General features: G+C 40.8%; 1 non-coding gene across 1 annotated transcript; it reads left to right on the top strand.

The window, feature by feature from the left end:
• The first annotated feature begins 24,333 nt into the window (after positions 1-24,333).
• LOC138399216 (U6 spliceosomal RNA) lies at positions 24,334-24,439 on the top strand. The gene has a single exon (XR_011236113.1). It is a non-coding gene; the product is annotated as a U6 spliceosomal RNA (small nuclear RNA).
• Positions 24,440-25,826: the final 1,387 nt, after the last annotated feature.

The following is a 25,826-nucleotide window of genomic DNA, read 5'->3' as shown; positions in this document are numbered from 1 at the left end:
ACTATGTGCCTTGGTGATTTCCTGTTTGCCTTGAATTTTCCAAGTGATTGCTGACCTTCTTGTATCTCAATGTCTAAATTTCTAGCAATACTGGGGAAGTTTTCCTCCAATATTCCTTCAAATAGGTTTTCCATGCTTATTAGTTTTCCTTCTTCTCCCTCAGGGATACCTATGATTCATACATTTGTTTGTTTTATACAATCCCATATTTCTCAGAAAGATTGTTCATTCTTCTTAATTCTTTTTTCTTCATTTTTGACTGGGTTAATTTGAAAGCCTTGTCTTCAAACTCCAAAATTCTTTCTTCTGCTTGGTCTAGTTTGTTGTTAAAAATTTCCACTGCATTTTGACATTCTCTAAATGACTCTTTCATTTCTGTTAATTTTTTCATATATTAATACATTATTTTCTCTCAATTTGCACCCAGTATTTATTAAGAACCTAACCTATCATGTGCTTGCCATTGTAAGGATGATTTTAATTCCTCAAAGGACTTTGGAATGTATTCTTATAAATAAATCAGATGGTTTCTTTTTTCTGACTAAGACTATACTTCATTTCTAATCTTAGTATCCAGGAGTAATAAATTAAAAAAAAATTTTTTGTGCACAGTCAATATTAACTTATCACATGAGCAGAGTTGCCATGTTTCTTTCTTTCTTTCTTTCTTTTTTTTTTTTTTTTTTTTTTTGAGACAGGGTCTCACTCTGTCTCCCTGGCTAGAGTGCAGTGGCATCATCATAGCTTACTACAGCCTCAAACTCTTAGCCTCAAGTGAGTCTCCTGACTCAGCCCCCCAAGTAGCGGAAACTATAGGTATACACCACCAGGGACAGCTAATTTTTCTATTTTTTTAGAGATGGGGTCTCACTCTTGCTCAGGCTGGTCTCAAATTCCTGACCTCAAGTGATCCTCTCACCTTGGCCTCCCAAAGTGCTAGGATTACAGGCATGGGCCACCACACCTGACTCCATGTTTCTTTTAATTTTCAAAAAATATATGACATTTTCATCTTCTATTTTTTTCTTAAATACTTAATCTTTAAAGGTTAAAAATGAGCAGACTTTCCCTATCTCATCTTAATTCATACCCTTTGATTTTTGGAAAAAATATGTTTTAAAGTCTATTGCTCACAGAGGATTTTTAAAAAGGTTTCTTAAAGTCCACTGATATTTTATGAAATTTATTGCTTTTAGTCACCTATTGGCACTACACTCCAAATATATCTAACTTTTAAAAACTATTAAATAGACTTGCATTACATTGCTATTAGTTTTAGGATGATTGTGCTTCTAAAATTTCCAACAATGCTAAAAAATAACAAATCAAGGTACTTAATTCAGATAACTTTATTGAACTATATTAAAAGGATCATATGGCTTCTTTAATATTATATAAAACAAAAACTCATTTTAGTAAGCAAATGTGCTCATCAAGTACCTTTAAAGTAGAAAATGAACCCGGGCAAGACCCTCATCTTTACCAAAAAAAGAAATTAATCAGGTGTAGTGACATGTACCTGTAATCCCAGCTACTGGGGAGTCTGCGGTGGGAGGATTGCTTGAACACAGGAGTTTGAGGCTGCAGTGATCTGTCATCTCACCACTGTACTCCAGCCTGGGCAACAGAGCAAGATCCTATATCTAAAGAGATAAAATAAAATAAAACAAAACAGAAAATGGCAAAAGATACAATTTTGGTCTTCGTTATTTAATCTGTTTTGGTGGAAGGGTGATTTGTTTTTTCAAGTCTTTATAATCTTGTGCTCAGCAACCAGAGACTGATAAATCAATATGACTAAAACACTAAATTAATTATCTGTGAGCTGATCTCAGTAATTTAGATTATAAAATCCAAGAGGGAGGGTTTATGCCTCATTAATCTTGCATCTCACCATATGACTTCCATGGAGGGTTGCATACACTAAATGCACAATATAGGTTTCTGTACCAACAAGAGGTCCTTTTGTTCTTATAATGTTTTATATGACCTGTTAAACACATGTTGAGATGCTAACCAATGATATCTGGAAAAAAAACAAAAACAAAAGAGCCCCCCAAAGTAGAGAGGAAATAAAAAGATTGGAAGGGGCAGATCACTAACCTGAACGCTACCCCTTGTTCGTATTAGTCACCGTTGGTACTACACTGTGAGTTTGGTACCTCCCTCCATGCCGTCTGTTTTCTACCTGGGCTAGAGGTGCTCTGCCTCCCAGCAGAGGGCAAGTGCCCTGGAAAGGCTGTTTTTCATTTACTGGAGCGAGAACGTTCGGAGCCCAGACAGCTGCAAAGCAGTAACCGTGGCAGCGTGTGCCTCTGATAGCGGAATCAGGGGCCTTGCACAGACTGTGGAGCCAGCAGTAACAAGCCTCCCTGATGCAGTCAGAAACTCTGAAGGAGCTAGAGAGCAATTCTTCCCTTCAGTTATCTAAACCCTCTGACAGGGAGGATCCGTGAGTGGAAGGACGGCTTCTTCTTTCTTTCTGAATGTTGTTTTGTTGGTGCCTTACGCTAAAAGAAGAACTCATCTGATAAAAATGTATTATTTTCCTTATTTGGAGAGCATTTTCCCTCCAGTTAGAAGAAAACTGCTGCTCACATTCAAAACACCTAATTCCCAAAATACCTAATTCTAACAGGGAGTTTATAGAGTTTGCTACTTACCAAAACAAAATGTGAACATTTGAAATCTGAGATCTTGCCAATTTAACTAATTTCTAATAATTCTTAAATAGCAAATATCATTTTAATACTTTACACAATTGGAAGGTTATTGAGGGATAAGTTGGCAGAGTCTCTATTTTCCTTAAAAAAACAAATTCATAAAGATTTTTCTACATTTATTTTATATTATCAGTTTGGCAGTTTTATTTTTGTGACAAAATTCTGTGTCTATTGTATTGTTTGAATTCTAAAAAGATTCAATTGATTACAGAAAAATGAATTAGAAAAAATTACTTTGTCCTTTTTTCCTCTGGAAAATTACTGAGTTGTTTTTTTTTAATACTTGCTATTTAAAGGACCTAATTTATTTTTTATGGCCCATCACCAATGTCCAAGATGGTATCCAATTTTTAAATTCTGAACTCTGTCTTGAGTGACTTCCAAACGGAATGAAATGAAAATACCTCAGGCAGTCTGGTTACACACAGTGGCAAAATTAACTTTAAATTCCTTGGATCACTACACTGGGGATACTTCTGAGCCTCTACTCATGCTCCTTCTGAGGATCTTACATACATCCCCAGACAGAAGGCTTCCACCTCTCTCTAGATAAAGCAAGACTTTTTGAACACCTACTCTGAGCAAAGCATGGTGCTGCCAGTACAAAGGTAGATAAGACTCAGTCCCTGATTTCATGGTCTTTGTTGGAATAGGTTCTTGAACTGTGATGTCATTGTGTCTCTAGAGGCAAAAAGTTTGCTTTTATCAGGTTTCAAAATAAGGATGTGTTCACCTATAAGCCATGCATCGTGTCATCAGTGTGCTTGACTCTCCATTGAGCAAGATCCTTTCCAATGCTGGTCAGTCACAATCAGGGTAGAGTAATGGAATACTTCAAAGACATTCTGATTCACAGTCTCCTCCTTGTGAGAAAATGTGAGAGACTGGCATGGCACAAGCAGTTGTCCATGTTTGGTTTTGGCCATTTCTGAGAATGGGACTCCTAGCAGGGCTAGAGGGCGCTCTTTCTTCATTTCCCTTACACATCCATGTTGTCTAATCCCCAGCTACAGTCACGCGTTGCTAAACAATAGGGATACGGATACGGGCTAAGACATGTGTTGTTAGGCTATTTCTGCATTGTGTGAACATCGCAGAGTGCACTAGATAAACCTAGATGTATGGCGACTTCATGCCTAGGCTATATGGGATAGTCCATCGCTCCTACGCTACAAACCTACACAGCATGTTACTGTGCTGAATAGTGTAGGCAATTGTAACACAATGCTAAGTATGTATGCATCTAAGCATATCTAAATGTGGAAAAGGTACAGTAAAACACTGCATGATAACCTTGTGGGACCACAGTCCTATATATAGTCTGTCATTGACCGAAACGTTGTTCTGCGGTGCATGGCTGTGTATGCTTGCTGTACAGTGAACATTCAGCAAAGGTTTTCATCAGTGAATGGGTAAATGGGTAGATTTGGGGGGTTAACTGGGTTAAAATACATACAGAACCACTGTTTGACTTCACATCTAGACATTATTCTACCAATATTTTTCAATAATTCCATTTTTGCAAAGCCTGATTTCCATTTGGATCCAAATTTCCACTTGGGGAAAATCTCCTCATTCTCTTCCCTCTTATAATTAAAAAGCATGCTCTTTTAAATTATTTCAAAATGTTCTCCTCCCTTAATCCCATAGCTTGTATGACTCAATGTGACTCAACCTAATTGGAATATCAGAACACATGTGGCTTTTGGAATTCAGGTGAAAGGAGATTGAGGCAGATTCAGTCAGTCTAGAGATACTAAACACCAAAAGACCATTTTAACGTGAACGTTCTAAAGCTAATATTTAGCTCCAGCTGGGAGGGGTTATAAGAATTACAGCAAATGTCCAAGTTATCATTTTTCTAAATTGTTGGCAAAGTTCTCCCAAAACAATCTAAGACAAAAATCTGGCCCTGGGTGACTAGCAATTTTTGTCAACAAATCAGTCTTTTCTGCCCTTCCCATGCTCACATGAGCCCAGAGGCAGCGGTCAGCATGCCCAGAACCAACCGCTTCACCCTGTTTTGCTGTATTGTGGGTGTATTCATTCACTTTTAATCTAGTGCACTGAGTAGTCACTTAGGCTAAATTCTAGTTATTCTATTTGCATAATATAAAGGATATCTAGATTTTAAACCTATGCCAAAAAACTAGATGACGTGATTCTTTACTATAATAGGAAAATACTTATTTTAAACAGACTATTTACTCATATTCAAACAAGAAAAGAATATAGGAAATTAACATGGTAAATTAAGAAAAGTACATTTTCTTAAAAATATTACTTCAATTGGTTGTATATCCTGTGGGGAATGTGTTTAAAATCCAAATGATCCACAAAATTTTCAGCTTTCTACATTTCATGAATAGATACACGTACGTGTCTCCTGTCTCACTAACATTAGGCCCAAATTTGGAAAAGGGGAAGAAAAACTCATAACTAATAGTATTCAGAATCTAGAGAAATTAGCTTATAGACAAATTTATTTTTTTTCCTATGGACATTCATGGGTAAGGTGATTATATCAAGTTTGTTGAGTCAGATAGAATATTGGCATATTTTACTTAAAATGAAGTAAATGAGCATAACATTTCAGAATTACAAAATTTTACATTTTAAAAATGGTGTAGTCTTCAAATTGATATCCAATATTATAATTTGCTACACTTTTGCAGCTTTGGGTATGAAGTACATCGCTTGTTAGACAATCCACTTATTTCAGACACAGTACCGGGAAAAGAGAATGCATTAAGCATTTGGACTCTTTCTTCAAGTTTGTGTCAAATATTTATCAGCCCTGGCCTATTATTTTTTCCATCCTCCCTAAATGATTATCTTGTACCAAACCCAGCACTGCCTTCTGATTAGAATCCTGGCCTCCCTTAACACCGACGCTGTGTTGGTTTCAAAACTCTGTGTAAGGTTTCAATCCTCCTTCTGCCATTTGACTGTATCTCCCTAACGGGAAGATCATGGAAAAATGTCATAAACAGTAATGAAAGGACTTGGAGGTTTTCACTCTTCTGTAGACCTAACAATTGTTTGTTGGGAGTTGTTCACTTGGATTCCCTTCCTAGGATGGAATGTAAAGTATTCCAGCTGATGCTATTCAGGGCAGGAAAATATATCATGATTAATTTGACAAATGACTCTAAACCCAGCACTGCTGCTTGGGAATTTTCTCTTTGAGCACATTGCTTAGGACAAATTTATGTACCAAATAAAAAAGAAACTTGTTCCATTTGACCAGAGGTGTAAAAGTATAAACACTCTGAAGTGTCACAAGATTTTTCTTCTTCTTTTTCTTTTTAACCTGTGTCTTCCTCTTTCTTTCTTTTTTTAACATCAGATTGGCCATTTCATCCAAACATTGTCTTCAAACCAAAGAGAGGTGGGCCTGGCTCTAAGCTAGGGCCATGTTTACCCTGTTGCTGGGAATTTTCCTCTCTGTGGAAAGGAAGGTTTGGAGGAAGAGAAAATGACACTCCTTTCACACCTGACAAGACAGACCACTTGCCCTGCGCACAAAGAGGGAAGGTCAGCACTGTGTGCGTGTTGTCAGTGCACACAAACACACACTTACACAAATTGTGGTACAATATACATATTTACCATTTTCACCATTTTTGAGTGTAGAGTTTAGTGGCATTAAGTACATTCACATTGTTATTTAACCATCACCTCTATCTATTTCCAGAACATTTTTACCTTCCCAAACTGAAACTTTATACCCATTAAAAAATGTTTCCCCCTTCCTTCTCCCCTAAGCCTCTGGTAATCATCATTCTACTTTCTGCCTCTATGAATTTGATTATTCTAGGTACTTCATATAAATGGAATTGTACAATATCTGCCCTTTTACTACTGGCTTATTTCACTTAACAGGATTGCTTCAAGATTTGTCCATGTTGAAGAAGCATGTGTCGGAATTTCCTTTCTATTTAAGGCTGAATAATACTCCATTGTACATACGTATCATGTTCTGTCTATCCATTCATCTGTGGATGGAAGTTTGGGTTGTTTCCACCTTTTAGCCGTTGTGGACATTGGTGTGCAAATAAATCTCTCTGCAAGTCCCCGCTGTCCATCCTCGTGGGCATATCCTTAGGAGTAGAACTGCTGAATCATGTAGTGCTTCCATGTTTAACTTTTTGAGAAATGGCCACACTGTTTTCCACAGCAGCTGCACCATTTCACATTCCCATAAAGAAAGCACAAGGTTTCTGATTTCTCCATGTCCTCACCAACACTTGTTATTTTCTGTTTCCTGGTTTTATTTTCAAAATATGAGCCATCCTATGTGGTGCATGCCCGTCCATATTTTTTTTTAACATGTTGACAATGATACTTTGACAGAGGAAAAATACTACTCTGGTAGAGTTTCTTTATAGCCACAATTTTTGGCTAATTTGAAAGTTATTTTGTTCATTGAGACAGCACAATAAATAGTACTTCCAACTGAATCCATCAACCAAACTTCCTGAAAACACTTTCTATTTCTGTTTCATGGCTAGCCAAGACCTGTGGCTCTCTCTGTGCATTCAAATTCATTTTACTCCTTGAGATTAGCCAGTAATATTAAAAAGTGAACTGGAACATCTCCAGATATTTTTAATAAAAGATTGGTTGGGATAAAAGTGATTTTTATTTCATTCTCCAGGTAATGTCAGTTTTCTACTTTACTGTATGTGTTCAGACGCAGTCCAGGTGGAACAATGGTTTGAGATCCTTCCAACATCGTTTGAAAGCCCCACTCCCCACCACCCGGACTGAAGGGTGGTGAATTCACTTGACCACAAACTCTTTCAACAATTTTGAAATCTGGTTGTACGTGTTGCTTGACCACTGCTTGAGTCAACATTTCTTTCCCCTCTGCCCGTTTATTCCGGCTCAGCTGCTGTTGCTCGGGCTCAGATCCGTTGCTTGCTTCTTCGTGGCCCTGCTGGCCGGACTGCCAGCGGGCGCTCCCGGTGCTGCATGCTAAGCCACCCAGCTCCTTCTCCCCACCTTCCCGAATCCTCGTTGTTCAGCATCATTGGCATTTCACACTGCCCACAAGCCACAAAGGTTCCATTGGTATAAACATAGAATCACTATAAAATAAAATAATAATAAAAAATATAATAAAATAATAATAAAATGTGAGAACTCAGGGCTCACAGAGGAGGGTGCAACCCAGGCAGGCTAAAGGGCCTGTCTGCAGCTAATGAGCTCCAGACCAGAGATGAGAATCCGCGCCCGCTGCCTCTCCGCGCAGGTCCCTTTCCTCCACCGTACATCCTTTCATCGCAGAGGGCCCGTTCCGATTACTGATACCGACATAACCGTTAAGAGCCTGTATTCCAGGAGTGGGAGTTTGTGGAAACTCCCAGAACCCAGGAAGGGTCCTCTCCCCCATGCCTATACCCCACACTAACACATGTGCCTTCCTCAGAGCAGAGCGTAGAACCTGTCAAAGCAAAAGGCAAATTCAGCCTTGCCAAGAATTAATACAGCCTGACAGAAAATGTTTATTCCATAGCCTGTTTATTGTCTCTGCATCACTTCTTACTAATGGCAATTATTTTATATCCTTATTTGGCTACTAATTTACTGCCTATGCCAGACACTAGAATGTAAACTCCTGGAGAGTAGAGATCTTGTTTGTGAAGGTCATGGACACTGTATCTCAAGTATCTGAAACAATGTTGCTTGAATGAAAAATTGTGAATAGAGTGTGTACTCCACATGACTCCAGGGCAACACATTAATAAACTGATAATAACAACTTTATGGAGGACATACAGACCACAGAATAGACAGATTGAGTCTTTGCCTGAACCTTCACTCTCTAATATGGTAGCCATAGCCTCGTGTGGTTATTAAGTACTTAAACATGGCTAGTCTGAGAAGAGATGTGCTGTAAGTGTAAAACACACACCAGATTTTGAAGATCTAGTATAAAAATGTAAACTATTTCATGAGTAATTTTATATTGTTTACATATTAAAATGATAATACTTTTGTTTTTTAATTGACAATAATCGTACATATTTATGGGGTACATATGATATATTGATACATGCATATAATGTGTAATGATAAAATCAAGGTGATTAGGTTATCTTTGGCCTCAAATATTTGTCCTTTCTTTGTGTTGTAAACATTTCAAATATTCTTTTCTAGCTATTTTGAAATACACAATAAATTATTGTTCACTATAATATAACATAATCACCCTACTGTGCTGTCGAACACTTGAACTTATCCCTTCTGTCTAGCTGTATTTTTGTACCCATTAGCCAACCTCTTTCACCCCCCCCAACCTCCTTTCCAGCCTCAGGGAACCGTCATTCTACTCTCTCCCTCTCAGAGATCAACTTTTTAAGTTCCCAAATGAGTAAGAACATGCAACATATGTCTTCCTGTGCCTTGCTTATTTCACTTAACATAATGACCTTCAGTTCCATCCATGGTGCTGCAAATGACAGGATTTCATTCCTTTTTATGGCTGAACAATATTCCATTGTGCACACGTACTACATTTTCTTTCTCCGTTCATCGTTGAGGGACACTTAGGTTGATTCCGTATCTTAGCTATTGTGAATAGTGCTGCAATAAACATAGGAGTGCAGATGTCTCTTTAATATACTGATTTCCTTTCTTTTGGATTTATACCCAGTAGTAGGATTTCTGGGTCATATGTTAGATCTACTTTTAGGTTTTTGTAGGAGCCTCCATTCTGTTTTCTGTAGTGGCTGTGCTAATTTACCTTCCCACCAGCAGCGTCCCCCTTTCTCTGCATCCTCGCCAGCAACTGCTATTTTTTTGTTTTTTTGATACTAGCCATTTTAACTGGGGTGAGATATCTAATTGTGATTTTGATTTGTATTTCCCTGGTGATTACTAATGTTGAGTATTTTTCATATGCCTGTTGGCCATTTGTATGTCTTCTTTTAAGAAATGTCTATTCAGATGTTTTGTATGGTTTTTTAACTCTCAATTTCATTCATTTCTCCTCTGATATTTATTTTTTTCCTTCTATTAATTTTGGTTTAGTTTGTTCTTGCTTTTCTAGTTCCTTGAGATGCATCATTAGGCTGTTTATTTGAAATCTTTCCACTTTTTCAATATAGGCATTTATTGCTATAAACTTCCCTCTTAGAACTGCTTTTTTTGGGTTTCATAGGTTTGGGTATGTTGTGTTTCTATTTTCATTCATTTCAAGAAATTTTAAAACTTTTCTTCTTAATTTCTTAATCAACCCATTGGTTGCTCAGGAGCATGTTGTTTATTTTCCACGTATGTGTATAATTTCCAAAGTTCCTCTTGTTACTGGCTTCTAGTTTTATTCCACTGTGGTCAGAAAAGATACTTAATATGATTCCCATTCTTTTAAATTTGTTGAGACTTGTTTTGTGGCCTAACATATGGTCTATTCTGGAAAATGTTTTCCGTGCTGGTGAAAAGAATATGTATTCTGCAGCTGTTGGGTGAAATGCTCTGTAAACGTCTGTTAGGTCCATTTGGTCTAAAAATCAGTTTAAATACAATGTTTCTTTCTTGATCTTCTGTCTAGATGATCTGTCCAATGTTGACAGCAGGGTGCTCAAGTCCCCAACTATTATTGTATTGGAGTCTATATCTCCCTTTATATCTAATAACATTTGCTTTATATATCTGGATGCTCCTGTGTTGGGTACATATATATTTATAATTGTCATGTCCTCTTGCTAAATTGATCCCTTTATCATTATATAACAACCTGCTTTGTCTCTTTTTACAGTTTTTGACTTAAAGCCTGTTTTACCTGATACAGGTATAGCTACTTCTGCTCACTTTTGTTTTATATTTGCATGGAATATCTTTTTCTGTCCTTTCACTTCCTGTCTATTTGTGTCTTTACAGATGAAGTGAATTTCTTGTGCATAGTATATAATTGGGTCCTTTCTTTAAAAATCCATTCAGCCAGTCTCTATCTTTTAAGTGGGGGATTTAATCTGTTTGCTCTCAGGGTTATTATTGATTGGTGAGGACTTACTCTTGCCAATATTAATTGCTTTCTGGTGTTTTGCATATCTTTGCATATCCATATTTCCTTCTTCTTCCAGTATTGTTTATCATTGTGATTTGGTGGTTTTCTGCGGTAATAAGGTTTGGTTCTTTTCTCTTTCTCCTTTGTGAATTTGCTCTACCAGTGAGTTTTATACTTATGCATATTTTCATGATGGTGATTATCGCTTTTCATCTTCTAGATGCAGAACTCTCTTGAGCATTTCTTATAAGGCTATAGTCTAGTGGTGACGAATTCCTTCAATTTTTGTTTCTTTGGGATGAAATGATACTATTTTAGATATGTGGGGTTAAATAAGATATAATATTAAAATTAACTTTATCTCTTTCTTTTTATTATTTTTGCTGTGGCTACTAGAACATTTAAAGTTACATATGTGACTTGCATTATATTTTTGTAGGGCAAATACAAGACTAAACAATTAGTCATTGGTAGTCTGATTTTTGTTTTCACTGACTGAACCAATTTTTATGCTCTTAAATTCCCCTCCAACATCATCGGGATGGGTGGACTCACTCTGTCTTGCCCCAGGCCCCTAAGGGCCCCTTTGGGTTCACATTCAACTCCTGAGCTCAGACCATTTCAGTCAGCCCTGGCATATTGGGATTCCCATCCCATCCCATTCAGAGCCCAGCAAGGGCCTGTCCCTGAGACACCTCATGCCTGCAAGGCACTCTGGGATCCACAGCAACCCACAGTCCCCCTGAATTGAGAGACCGACACACCTTATATCAGTGGATGCTCTCGCTCAGGGCACAAGGGAACACTGTGGTTCCTTCAGGGAACTAAGGAGAGGACGCTGCAGGTGGTGCAGGGCATAGGGAAGAAGGACAACAGGACACAGATAGAGGGTGAGCAGCACGTACGAATCAAGCTCTCCAGGTATCGTAGGTACAACCGTCACACACTCCATAGCTAGCTCTAATATTATAATTACTATTGGTAGCATGCAGATATGCCCAAAACACTAAAAATGGCAAGGTCTTCTAGAACAAACCTGAGTTAAAAGTGGCGTAACAAAACAACACCTAGTTACAGATTTCAAGGCAAGTGATCTCACAGTCACCGAGCTCCAGCCTTGCTGTCCCCCATCTGGGAGGACAGACGCCTCACGGGGAAGTGAGTGGGAGACTGTTTGCAGGATGGCCAGGCCTGGAGAGTCAATTATGCTTTTGATGAGTAAGGACGGTTACCTAATTCTTTGACTGTATGTGGAAAACAGAGACCAGCTCAAGACAAAAGCAAAAAAAAAAAAAAAAAATTTTTTTTTTCTTTTCATAGCAACAAAAAACACAAGGAATTGGCTCTGCTCCCTGAGTCTTCTGGAATGTGAGAAAATCCTCTTTTCATCACTACTAAGTGTCATCATCAGCATTATCAGCACCCTAACAGAACACCATGCATTTTGTGTCTCTCTGTCTTCAGAATTTGCTAAGCTTTCCCATAGGAGTTCTAAAGTCTTCACTCCTCAGTAGTTGTGGGGCGTGGCTAGTGGGTGAGCCCCCTACCCTGGGACCCCCTCCTCTGCTGTTATTCTGAGGACCACGGATAACGGCGGCACCCAGGCCACCATGGCCGTCAGCACATTTAGCTGCCAGTCTGGGTGACAGAAACAAATGCCCTGGCTTCCCATTCTGTTCCGCCCTTCTCTGGCCTTTGGTGTAGAGAAGGAAAAGAACCTCCTGGAGCCCTTTCATAGCTCCTCTGAGACGCAGGCTCAGCTGTCGGCCACGAGCAACCAAGGGCAGTGAACCAACCTCGATGCCGAGAGCCCTGGGAGGCAGGGACGCTGACACCTGCTCCTGCCATCATCTCCACCCTGGGAAAGCCGGTGGAAGGGAAGTTATCTTCTAGGACACCAAGCAAGAACCTCTCAATTCTATCTCTTTGGAGCAGTGCAACCTTTCCTACGCCTTCCACTTTTTCCTAAACCCTGACAGCTGTTTTCTCTAATTCCTACCTAATTTTGTACATATTCTCAACTGTTCGCTATACATACTTTGGCCTTACTAGTGCTGGAAATGTGGTGTTTCTACCTGTCACCTCTGTAATTGCCAATAAGAGAAGCTTAAAAGTGGGTGGACAGTATACAACCCAAAAAGTTTGGGGTTTTTTAAAACTGTGATAAAGTAACCGAAAATGTTAATTACAGTAGTGTTTGTATGTGGATGCACACACGTGTTCTAGGGGGTGGCAGCCAATCCCATGAAATGCTGCAACTAGAAATGTGCCTTCCCAGGAGGATTCTGGCTTGGCGTGTGGTGTGATTTATTGAGATCAAATCCACGAATTTGACACAAAATCGGCCAACATAATTTCTACAACTGAATGTCAAAATGGACTTTGGGATGTTTCCGACTCAATAAAGTGAAATTCATTGCCTTACAGGTTTTAATTCAGTACATACCATAAGTCAAAGCTGTGAAGGTTTCACAAGGACACTCTGCTTCAGGTTTGAGTTCTCTCTATGTAGAATCACAGGATCCAGGGGGTGAAAATCAAAGTCACTTAGTTCAGTGATCAGCTGCCTGAGTCCTTCTGCAATGTTCTTCCAATGTGGTCGTGCAGTCAAGGCTCAAACGTCTCAAACGGCGAACTGAGCACCTCCCGCGTTAGCTGTTCCATTTTTGAAGACTGTTATTAGAAAGGCTCCCCCTTCCCAACCGCCCTCTCTGTTTTTCCCCTAGTTTAAAGCTGGTTTTGTGTCTCCACCCTTGATAGCTGATTTCTGCCTTCCCTGCCCCAGGGGAAATCTTCCTCTTGACGACCCCCAGAGTATTTGAAGATAGCTCTCACGGCCTCCCAGGCCTTCTTTCCACAGGCATCGTTTCTTTGTTCCCGATGTGACATGGTTTTGGGTCCCCTTACTAACCTAGTCTGAAAGTATCTCTCCTCTGAATGTACACTTTAAAAAAAATACATTCCTTGTTAAGTGTGGTGTCCACAATCATACACAAGGCTCTGGGTGTCAGAGCGTACTGACACGTGCTCTTTTCACTTACGCTGGGCTGCTTGTCCCCACGGGAGCCCTCAGTGTCACGCGAACTCCCCCCGGAGGCTTACGCTGGTCTCCGCGAAAACTTCCAGGCTCACCTTCAGGGAACAGTCTGATGATGGATCTGAGTGAGGCCGTAGAGGTCACTGCTCCTTCACCAAGTGCAGCGGCTCCCACCCTGTGAGCCACACAGCGTGGGCAGGACTGCCCGCCCGTTTACAGAGGGTGACAGTTGTGACTCTGCTTCGATGCTGGAACCTCCGTGTACTTGACATCACAAAACAACATCAGCCTTCTCATTAGGTAAGTGTTATGTATTCCCCTCCGGAAGGCCTACTACAGGTATATGTTCTGTGACAAGTGTAATGTGTTTATGGCCACGTGCATAATAAATTATTAGAAATGGCTGGGTTTTTTTATAACCCCTTAATATATAAAGTTTGACTCCTGTCAGCTTCGGACTCTGTTGCAAGTATGTAAGGGTTTGCCTACATGGTGGTCTGCCACAGTCTTCGGTGATGATCTAGTGGTCTCACCGCAGAACTGCGGAGGACCTCGGGCTGCAGGAGGCCCCCGGAGGATGATGCAAGCCTAGGGACATGTACGATGTCACTTCATTCGTCTGTGGAGAGGCAGGTGTGAGGGTTGCCCACATTTCTTGCAACAAGGAGCCAAGACTATTACATCAGAATAATAAGAAACCACCATAGAATACAGAATTCCAATCTCCAGTCTTAAGGGTAAAGACACAGCTATTCGGCACAGACTTTATCAAGGGATCCCCCTGGTCAAGCCATTTGCTTGTGAGCACCCTGGGTTTCCTTGGGGACATATCCTTTATACTACCTCCCTCATCCTGGCCAGGAAGGACCCCCTGAGGTCCTTTAGACCTGACCCCGAACACCTTCAGGGAAGGGCCTGACCGCCAGATGTGTGAGATGATCCAGCGCTAAACACACTTGGATGACACCTTCTTGAATGAAAAAGTCTATGAAAGTGAAAGTGCCACTTTAGGTAAGAGATGTATTAATGATGCTATAAATCAATCATCAAACATACAAAATTACCTACAAAGTTTGCCTTGGTGCTCTATAGTAAAGAAAACAAAATTGAGTAAATACAGGTATGTTTCTCATGTGGAAAAAAATCCAAGTGTTCTGCACTTCATGCCCAGACCACTGCGAAGACCTTCTCTCCGTCTCCTTCCTGTGCCTCTGCTCTCCGCTCTGGCCCATGCCCCCGCCACCTTGCCAGTGGGCATTGTCACTGTCCCTCCTCATCACTGTAGGACAGTTTCTCAGGCATTCTGGGCCCTCCAAACACCAGTCCCAATTTCCCGCAGCTTCCTAAGTAAAGTTTCCGCCACACTGGACTTTTGTTTTCAACTGCGTCGTCACATTCCTGTCTCCACACCTACATGCATCAGTAAAAGCTGTCTTTGTCCCTCTGGGTCCAGGTTCTCCCTTCCTTCAGAGTTCCGCTACTTTCTCAGATTACTCAGCCTCCAGTGCTCATTTCTTAATATTTTAGTGTTTTTGCTACTTGTTTAGCACTTGTCATATACAGTCATGCACGGCATAACAAAGTTTCAGTCAATGATGGTCCCATAAGATTATGATACCGTATTTTTCCTGTACGTTTTCTATGTTTAGACATATATAACACAAATACTTCCCACTGTATTACAATTGCCTACAGTATTCAGTACAGTAACATGCTGCACAGGTTTGTAGCCTAGGAGCACTAGGCTGTACCATATAGCCTAGAAGTGTAGTAGGCTGTGCTACACTCTACAATGTTTGCACAGTGATGAAATTGCCTAGCAATGTATTTCTCAGAAGAATGTAACCACATCCTTAAGTGACACATGACCGTACTGCCTCATATCTGCTGGAGACAATTCTCCATGGGTCTCCTATGTTTCTGCACGTCTTGCAAGCAGAGACATTGACTGCCTTTGTTTGGACTGTCCTCATAAGGATATTTATATAGGAAGTAGCCTTAAAATATAAAGATAATGTCTCCCTCTGGAGAAGAGGGCAGGCATGCCTACTACCCATTAAGACGTGGGTTCCTTAAGTTCAGGGTTCCTCTCCTATAATGCCACCCACCGCATGTGTAGGCGTCACCTGGCTATCTGTGTTACCTTGTGGGAATTGGGACCTGGAGAACTGGTACAAGAAAAAGTTGAAACTCTACTGCTATGGCTATAATAAAGTCCTTTATCTCTGACCCGGGACTCTGGTGTCTTCTGCTAGCATCCATGACACTATAGCGTAAAATCTCAGACCTGTCACCGTTCTTGACACTGTCTTTCAATGGGAACCTCATCTCCCCTAACTGAGAAAGTCAGAGATTAGCGATAGGAATCTGTATTATATTTCTTAACCTCTCTGATATTTCCCCCATGCTAAGTACACAATATGTTTTATTGATGATGTTACTAATGATGTTGATAAGGCAAAATCGTCATAGCAACAAACTCCCTAGTTTGACTCAGTTTCAACTCATACTCATATTTTCTGCTTTGCATGGCCCTGGCTTTCAAGCAGTAGCATCTTTTGTACAAAACACATGTGTGCAAGAGGCAGTGGGAAGGGAGCGAATGTGGAGAGCACAGGGAACATGGGGATGGGAATAGGTTTGAGCACCAAGCTGTGCCAGAGACGCATAGTTGCCTCAAAGTATCGTCTATCTTTTTTCCTTTGTAAAAAGAACCTTATTTTTTTAGCTGAGAACATTATGGCTAGCTAAAATAATAAAGCTGACCCTTGAGCAACATAGGTCCAAACTGTACAGTCCACTTCTATGCAGTTTTCCTCCACCTCTGCCACCCCTGAGACGGCAAGACCAACCCCTCCTCCTCCTCCTCCTCCTCCTCAGCCTACTCAACGTGAAGACGACGAGGATGAAGACCTTTACAATGATCCACTTCCACTTAAAGAATAGTAAATGTATTTTCTCTCCCTTATGATTTTCTTAATAACATTTCTTTGTTCTAGCTTACTTTATTGTAAGAATACGGCATATAATACATATGACATACAAAATATGTTTTAATTGACTGTTTATGTTATTGATAAGGTTTCTAGCCCATATTTAAGTTTTGAGGGGAGTGTAAAGCTGTATGAGGATATTTGACTGCATGGGAATTTGGCACCCCAAGCCCCATATTGTTCAAGGGTCAACTGTATGCTTCTCAGCCTACCTTGTAGGCCATATCCCTGGGTTCTAGCCAATGAGATAGCAGTGGAAGTGGAAGGGAGAGCATTCCCTTCTTCTTGCCCCTTTTCTACTGCCTGGATTGCAGATACAATTGTTGGAGCTCTGGCAATCGTGTTGGACCATGAAGTGAATTTGGAGATAGAATCCATGCATAGTGGAGGAACAAGTTAGGAGGGACATCAGCCCCTGACACCATGAAGCCCCCCATACGTGCCTTGAACAGACTATCTCCTGACCTCTTTTACGTGAGAGAAAAATAAATAACTTCTATTTTCTTTAAACCACTGTTATTTTGAATTTTCTGTACATAGTGAACTTAATACACAACTAATACACAAACTCAATTTTCACTGAGTGTGGAGGATATTATAAATCACATTTCCTAAGAGAAGTGCAATCCTATGTCCTTTTGACACTTACAAACATTGAAAAGTGAGAGCTATGATCAGTCCCCTATGAGTGACTGTGTAGTCCAAAAGAAAACCCATTTCAAACAATTCAGGTCTGTTTTATGAAGAATTTAATCAAACTTACAGGTGTGTAGTATGTCTTAGGAATATTTGTATCAATATAGTGAAGAACAGCTTTTTAAAATATTTTCTGACAGTTCCAACATAAAGGTTTTATCATCTCAAAAAATGTTTCACAGGTCCTTCAAAAATGCTTCATAGCATTGAATGCTACCTGTTTCAGGCCTTTTGTGCTGCTATATCAAAATACCTCTTGCTGGTGATGTATAAATTGTAGAACTTATTACTCACAATTCTGCAGGCTGGGAAGTCCGAGGTCAAGGTGCCAGCAGATTCGGTGTCTGGTCAGGGCCTTGCTGTCTGCTTCCAGGACGGCGCCTTGCTGGGTCCTCGCATGGAGGAAGGCCTGGAAGGAGAAAAGGGCCCGGCAGCTCTCTGAAGCCTGTTTTATAAGCACATTAATGCCATTTATGAGAATGGAGCACTCATGACTTCTCACAGGGCCTGATACTATTGTATTGGGTATTAGGTTCCAACATAGGAATTTTGGAGGGACGCATACATTCAAACCATAGCACACCTGCACTGCCAAAAGTCAGGCTGGACCTCGCTTGCCTCCTCGGCATCTCACTCTTGTACCCCAGTCATACATTCAGCCATGATTTAAATCCTCCACTGTCTGAGACCTCAGCTTCAAATGACCATTGTGCTCATTAGGCTGCTATGTGCAAAAGTATGATTCTTAGTAGCACCTTTTGTGTGACGTGGAGAAGGGAGCAAGGTGGGGCGGTGCTAGTACACTGGGATTCTGGAGTCTAGTCCAGCTCTCCCACTGTCTAGCTCTGGCACCCTCAGGAGAGCACGTGCTCTCTTGTCTCAGCGTCTCCACCTGGGAGGAAAGGAAGCCGGGCTCAGGCTTTGAGTCTTGCCCTGGGCTTCCCTGAGATTTCATAACAGAATTCGTGAGGAAGAGCTTTTTAAACTAGAAAGGGCCCCACTATGTCACATGTCATGAAGATGGTGATCCTGACACTTAGGAATCCCAGGAAACGCAAGGAAGCTATAAGGGATAAGCCTAGGGGGAGTGTTGTCAGAGGGAGGACAGGGATAATCAGCAACATCTTGAATGTGTCAGCCCAAGTTTGTTAAGATCTTCTTGCGAGAGTTGTCTCAGAGCACCTCTTGTTCAACACACAGAGCAGAGGTTGTGGGCATTACTTTGACTCACCAATCAAATAAGGTTTATTAATTAAAATAATTTAGGTATTAGTCTTAGGACAGCAAATTTTGCATAGTACCTTCAAAATGACCAAGGGAGACAGGTGGCGTTTTAAATGGTCACCATTGTAGCAAAACTACTATTTACGGTTTTAATGGGTCAGCAGGGACACAGTTGAGGCCCATTCTTTAGTTGGTGGTCTGTCAAACTTCATGAGGAGAACTTGCTATCTCCTGGATGAAGATTTTGGTCAGAACTTTGAGAATAGCCCCGAAGTTCCCAGACAGAACTGGAGAAGCAAAATCCAGGGAGTTCTCTGAATTGAGCTAACTTGGGCCCTGCTCACCCTGGCAGGTGGATCTCAGTTGCAATTTCAGCTTTGCCACTTAGCTCTTACATGGTCCTGGTCCAGTCACTAAACTTCCGTTTCCTCATCTATAAAATGGGAGTAACAAAACATTCCCATACTAGATGCTCAATTAATCTTGATCCCTTTCTTCTTAGTTCTTTTAAAAAAAAAAAACCCAGGATAACAAGCAGATCAGAGACTGCTGATACATGCACCGGAGTCTTGGGGGATCCGTGCCTCACTTCTGGAGTCCTTGGAAGACCAACGAGAGCTCAAAGCTGATTCAGAGACATTCTTGGAGGAACAACTTCAAAACTTATGCCAGGTGGGATGATATCAGACGACCTCAAACCAAAGGGGCAAAACTGTAAAGTGGGCAAAGTATGTTTCAGTTCCTCCCTCCCAACTTCAAGTTGCTTCTCTCTCCTGACAAGCTTGTTTAGAATAATTCAGGTTTCCTAAATAACCTAAAAATTGGTCTCCTGCTAGGGTGACCAGCTTGCCCAGGCCTCCTGCTTGGACACCCAGTGTCCCTGTGCTGCTCATGGATGCTCGGGTTGGACCTTTCCTCTCGGGGGGAGCCCCGTGGCCCAGGCTGGGTCTCAGTTCGCACCCCTCTCCCTCTCAGCTGTCCTCACCACCACTTTCTTGTGCGTGAAGCTGCCCTCATGTCAGAGTGTTCTCGAAGAAAAGCTGATAAGGCAATTCAGAGGTTCAATAGCTAATAATGTTTTTTGAGTTCCTCCATTGGAGAGAATCTGCAATTCCTTCTGCAGGAGGCTTTAAGGCTAAGGCACCATTCAGGAATCCTTTTACTACCCTTTTTAACCTCCATCCTGAACCCACACGTAAAAAGATTTTTATTTGCCAAGGCAGCAAAGTAACCAACTGCCCGACAGTGTTTGCTGTCAGCACGGGATGTGGGTGCCGCACCCCGACCTCACCTACCTGCTGCCCGGCGCGCGTGGCTGAGCGGCTAGCGCGGAGAAGATGCTGACAGTGGCTCCTGAGCACCCGTGATCAGGCTTCAGAGATGACCCTTTGGGGATTTCCAGCCTTAAAATATTTTTTTTAGTACAAGCTGGTGTGGAAACATTTCTGGGTAATGTTCAACTACTCTACCTACAGGAGAGGCCTATCTCGGCCAAAAGCATTTCCTCTGCCTTCTTTCTGCTCTAAGACAGGCCCAACTGAGAAAGGAAGGGAAATTCTCTCAGCACCTAAGATCTTTCCAGCTGAAAACACTCAAAAATTTCACGTGGCAGGATAAAGTCAGCAAGGTCAGCAATGAATTGGTGTTTCTGTGTACTGAGGAACACAGCCCCCCTAGAGCAACTCTCTCACAGAACAGGGGGGTGACCTAATACAAGGATAGGACGGAGGCCGGGCCCTGGCCTGCCGGGCCCTGGCCTGCCGGGCCGGCTTTGGCCCGGGAGACAGTAAGCAGCCCAGGTAGGAGGTGTAACCTTCACAAGAGCACAGGGGAGAGACACCCAAGCAATGGAGACATTTGTGGACCCCTAGAGCCAAGAGCTAGAGCCAGAGCAGCAGAGCCACTGCAGAAACACACACGATAACTTTGTGACAAGGCTGGCTGTGCCCTGGGAGGCCAACGGACACAAACCAAAAAAAGATTTCCACGCATACTCTGCAGAAAGGCCTTATCATTTGTCACGTTTGGGTATTTTCAGCCACACTTGCATGCAGGGATAACCACAGTGTCATCCTTGACTACAAAGGACAACAGTGACAAACCTCAGGCCCCTTTGCATTTGAAGATAGCTTTGTTAACTCCTGTGAATGCCAGACTTTTTATTGTCAACAGAGCTTCTGAGTTATTTATGCCTGCAACGACTTGTGTTAGATCACCCCGGTTTTAGCTGCTTCCCTAAGAGGTATCATAATGAAAGTGAGAGTGTTGTCAGCAGCAACACGTCCTACATTGCCTAAACAACCGCTGAAACCGGAGTTCCCAAACGTGCTCTCGAGACCTCTCACTCTGTTAACCTCTCCACTTCAGCCTGTCCGTGATTCCCTTGGGAACTGAGCAATGGCACAAAATGCTGTCTCATTCTTCATTCTAGAAACTCTGAAAATCTTCCAAAAGAATAAGTCACTCTCTGAGACTCCTGAAATGCACAGTTCTAAACCATTTTTGAGGAACCTGCACAAGGAGGCTATTGTATGCATATACAAATAAATGACACAATTCAATGGTTTAGTACTATCTGCCAAGTTAAACGACTGCCGAGCAGCTGTGCACGTTTAAAACGATGCCTGGCACAACTGGAGATCCATAAATCATCAGCTGCCTACTTTCATCCAATTAAGAGAGTTAAACAAGAAAAAAATCCACAAATTAAGACGTGTCTAAGGACATGGATGACATCCCTCTCTGAATACAAAAAATAAATACAAATAAAAATAAATCCTCATTTTTCCAATGTTAAGGCTAATGTTTCTTTTCTGGCAACACCACTTTTCCTGCTTATCAAATCCTGGCATAAAACCTTGTTCTCGGGAGGGTCATTTCAGGCTCATTGGTTTGTCATTCTATAAGCATTAGTGCAAAACAGAAGTGACGACTTTACCTGAAAAACGTCGTTCTTAAAAGGGAGTGGGTGGGTATGCTAGGATCCCAAGGCTTTCCTGGGAAAAGGACAGCCATGTTAGGGGTTTGGGGCACTGTGCAGCTAGCCCCTTTGATCTGGCTTGTTCATCTGCAGCACAAAGATGCTGAAGAGCAGGGCCGATGGCCAGGCCAACAGATGCCTCCATGCAGCTTCGCTGGGCCCTGGGGGTACAGGCGTGGCTGGAGAAGCCAGGACACACTGAAATGGAGAGAAGTTACATTATTGTAAGTTGGGTCACTGTAGGACAGGGTGACCAACCATCCTGGTGGCTTGGATCTGAGAGGGTTTCTGGGATGCAGGAGGGTTAGTGCTGAAACCGGAAAAGTTCTAGGCAGACCAGGTCACTCTAGTAGGAAACCAATTTTTAGGTTTTTTAGGAAACCTGAGTTATTCTCAACAAGCTGATAACTCTCAGCTGAATGACAAATCAATATTAGCAATCCAGGCTCCAATCACCATTACGTAGAACATCTATTCATTGAGCCTTAACTATGTGCTCAACATTGTGCTATGTGCTCAGGAGGGATAAAAATGAAAATGCAATTAATTCCTCAATTTTTTAAAAATTCACTTTTAAGGCGTACAGCCAAGCAAATCTACGCTTGCACTACACGAATAGACTTGCTTTTGTTTGGAGACTGGGTGGTGGGGGGGAGCTCTTCTGGGCTCCTCCTTCGGTTGTGGCCCCACAACACTGCCCCCGTTGCGCTCAAGGGGGCGCCAGGTCAGCACCAACACCACACAGCTGACAGCTTAAGCTGGCGGGGGAGGGAGGGAGAGAGAAGGCTCTGCCTCTGTGAAGATGTAAGATTCATTTCTTCTGTAGCTGATTCTCTCTGAAGACAGTCTTCCGTCAGGGTTCCAGGAAACAAACCATTATTTGAATAAGTATATAGTCTCCTAAGGGAACCACTAGGAAGAAATACACTCATTTAATTTACTTATAATCAGACAATGAAATCCTTCTCCATGGTGAGCAAAAGGAAAACACGACGGCTGCCACTGTCACGAGGCAAATGTAGGCCCTAAGGTTGGAACTGGAATTTTACTCTTATTGATTATAAAAGCAGAACATTTTTTATCATAGAATACTTGAAAAATTAATGAAAATAAAAGAAAACTTGAATTACCCAAATTATTACTTTGTAGTGTTTCATCCTATTCCTCTTCTGTGCATGTATTTCTTTCATATAATTGGGGTCACTGTGTATCTATTTCAATATTCTGCTTCTGAACCCTTTGCCATCATATTTTCAGTGTTCCACACATCAGTGAGTATTCTCCTAAAACCGCATTTGATCTCAGGACTCTTTTATCTTCTTAAAAATTATTGAGTACCCCAAAGAGGTATTATTTATGTTAGTTATATCTATTGATATTAACCATATTAGAAGTTAAAACATTTAAAAATGTATACATATTATTTTATGTGAATAACATTCTTTATGAAAAATAGAAAAAATAGGAATAAAAGTGACATTGTTTTAACAACTTTGCAACTTGTTAAAATTTTCAAATTGTTCCATTTTCAATGTCTGGCTTAATAGAAGATAGTCAGATTCTCTTCTGCCATCATTCTGTAATGATATGTTGTTTTGGTTGAGATATGTGAAGAAAATCCAGCCTCAAACAAATATGTAGTTGGGAAGAGAGGAGTATTTTAATAGCCTTTTCAGATAATTGAAGCTATTTTTCTTTGATACTATACCGCAATTCAAACTATAAGTGGCAGGTAAGGGTCATTCACAATGTGGTATCTAAGGCCAAATAGATGAGCTTTGTGTTCCTGTTTCATTAAAATCCATTGATCCATCTGTGCTTTTAATGGATCTCTTAGTCATGCACAATTTCATAACATAAGCCATGGGTCATGTGAAAAATATTAATTAAATTGTATTAGTCTTTCAAATGTTGACATATTTCATGATACAATATTAAAAAAATCACACTATCACTGATCTCATCAGAAATATCTCTAAGTATTGGGAAGCTGCAATAGACTGAATGTTTGTGTTCCCCCCAAATTCATATATTCAAATCCTAATCCCAGCATGATGGTATTTGGAGGTGGATAGCTAGGTCTTGAGGTGGAGCTCTCATAAATGGGAATAATGCCCTTAAAAAGAGGCCAGAAAGCTAGCTAGCTCTCTTTCCACCACGTGAGGGCACAGCAAGAAGGTGGCCATCTGTAAACCAGCAAGAGAGCCCTCATCAAGAACCAGACCATGCTGACACCCTGATCTTGGACTTCCGTCTCCAGAACTGTGAGAAATAAATGTCTATTGTTTAAGCCACCTGACCTGTGGCGATCTGTTGTGGCAGCCTGAACTGCCTAAGATAAAAGCTATCAAACTCACAGTGGCAGATACAAATTACCCAAAATTTAAATTTCACTTGAAAGCTCAAATGTTATCATTGGCAACATTCCTTGAAGTGACTGGCTCACTTGGTTCATTTTAGAGAATATATCTGCCAAAACTCAATTTGAATAACCATAGTCTGCCAGTCATTCTTCAAGTAAAAATGGCATTCTATGAACAAAGAGGCTAGTTAAGTTCACAACATAAATAACTACAGAAGTTCTTATCCCCCAGACAACTGTCATACTTGGGTTTGCAGCAGAAGAACTTTATCTGTGCTTCCCGGTCTGTGTCACGGAGTATGCTGTGCTCACTTCAGCAGCACTTCTACTAAAATTGGAACAACACGGACAAGGTGAGCATGGCCCTGCACAACGATGACATGCAAATTTGTGTGGAGTTCCATATGTTGCTTTCCTTTTCTAATGTTTATGCGTAGCGAAACTGAGGCTCTGATGAGTGCCTAACTGAGGGGCCTCTGAGCTTCAAATCCTACCCCCAGTTCCTCCAAAAACAAAAAAATATATAGATACTCAAGGTTCAGATTTAATAAAAGTCATAATTTTTACTGATTCTTTAAAGACCATTCTTAATTAAAATTGGCTTTTTTCCCCTGCGAATGCACGGTGTGGAACACAATGACTGTTGGCGCAGTTGGGTGCCACTGCCTGGCTTCGTGCTCAGGTGCCAGCGGTTTTACCCACAATTGCTTTTGCACCAGCAATGCAAACATCAACCCGGTGAAAAAGGCAAATACATAGTGTCTTAGTATTATTTACAAAAATGGTCTTGACCTCCTAGATTCCCTGAAACTTTATGCTTATACTGGCTACAGGGTAATCATAAAGAACAAAATAAATATTAATATCCTCAGGGGATTAAAGGGGAATCACTACTTTATACCTCTGCATCATCTGAATTTCAAAAGATGATCCTGTATGACTTTTGTAGTTTAAAAAAAGGAATAAATGAATGGACCTGGAAGTATCTCCAGTGAAAAAAGGGAAGCGTCTCAAGAATTTATCATGTGGACCAAAATCTCCTTAAAAGTCTCCCAAAAGAGTCTTGTGAAAATATCCCCTAAAACTCCTAATGGATTCAGTGACTTAAATGAGTATATTCTATATTTTCTATAGTCAAAACAATGAGTGCATTGCGCACCGTTTGGGGAGGGGTAACACTTGAAGGTGCTGACTCGGGAAAGGGGGGGTGGGGAAAAAAATATGAAACTATTGTTTTTAACTTGCACTGTCCACTTAATAATTTATCATGAATATTTCCCATATTATTTCATATCATTGTACAAGAAATAATGTATACATTATGAGGACATACTGTATCTAACAAGATATACTGTTAGACTCTTTGATTCTGTAAAATTAAATTGAAAAAAAAAAATAATAAACAGAAACACTGCATCTAAAAAAAAAAAAAAAGAAACATAGAATATTATCCTCTCTGGTACGCCATTATTAGCTTAGTTGTCTATTAAAATAATTTCATTATGTGAAAAAAAAAAACAACATGAGAATGATGAAGATGTAAGATAAGGACTTTGTATAATATTAATACAATATGCATGTTAATTTGAACTTGAAGCAACCAATTCTGTACTGCGCTAAATCATCAGTTTTTATGCGTTGTAAAAAATTTATTTAAATATATCATTGAGAGTTAATTTGACATGATGTTTTTTATGAATTCAGTAAAAAGTTGGACACTGTGTTCTGTATCAGACATGTAATGCAAGCCGGGTGTGGTGGCTCACGCCTATAATCCTAACACTCTGGGAGGCTGAG

This window comes from Eulemur rufifrons, chromosome 18 (genome assembly GCF_041146395.1).
Source record: "Eulemur rufifrons isolate Redbay chromosome 18, OSU_ERuf_1, whole genome shotgun sequence".
NCBI lineage: Eukaryota > Metazoa > Chordata > Mammalia > Primates > Lemuridae > Eulemur > Eulemur rufifrons.
Note: the sequence above shows the minus strand (reverse complement) of the source record. Positions and strands in the feature narration are given on the sequence as shown.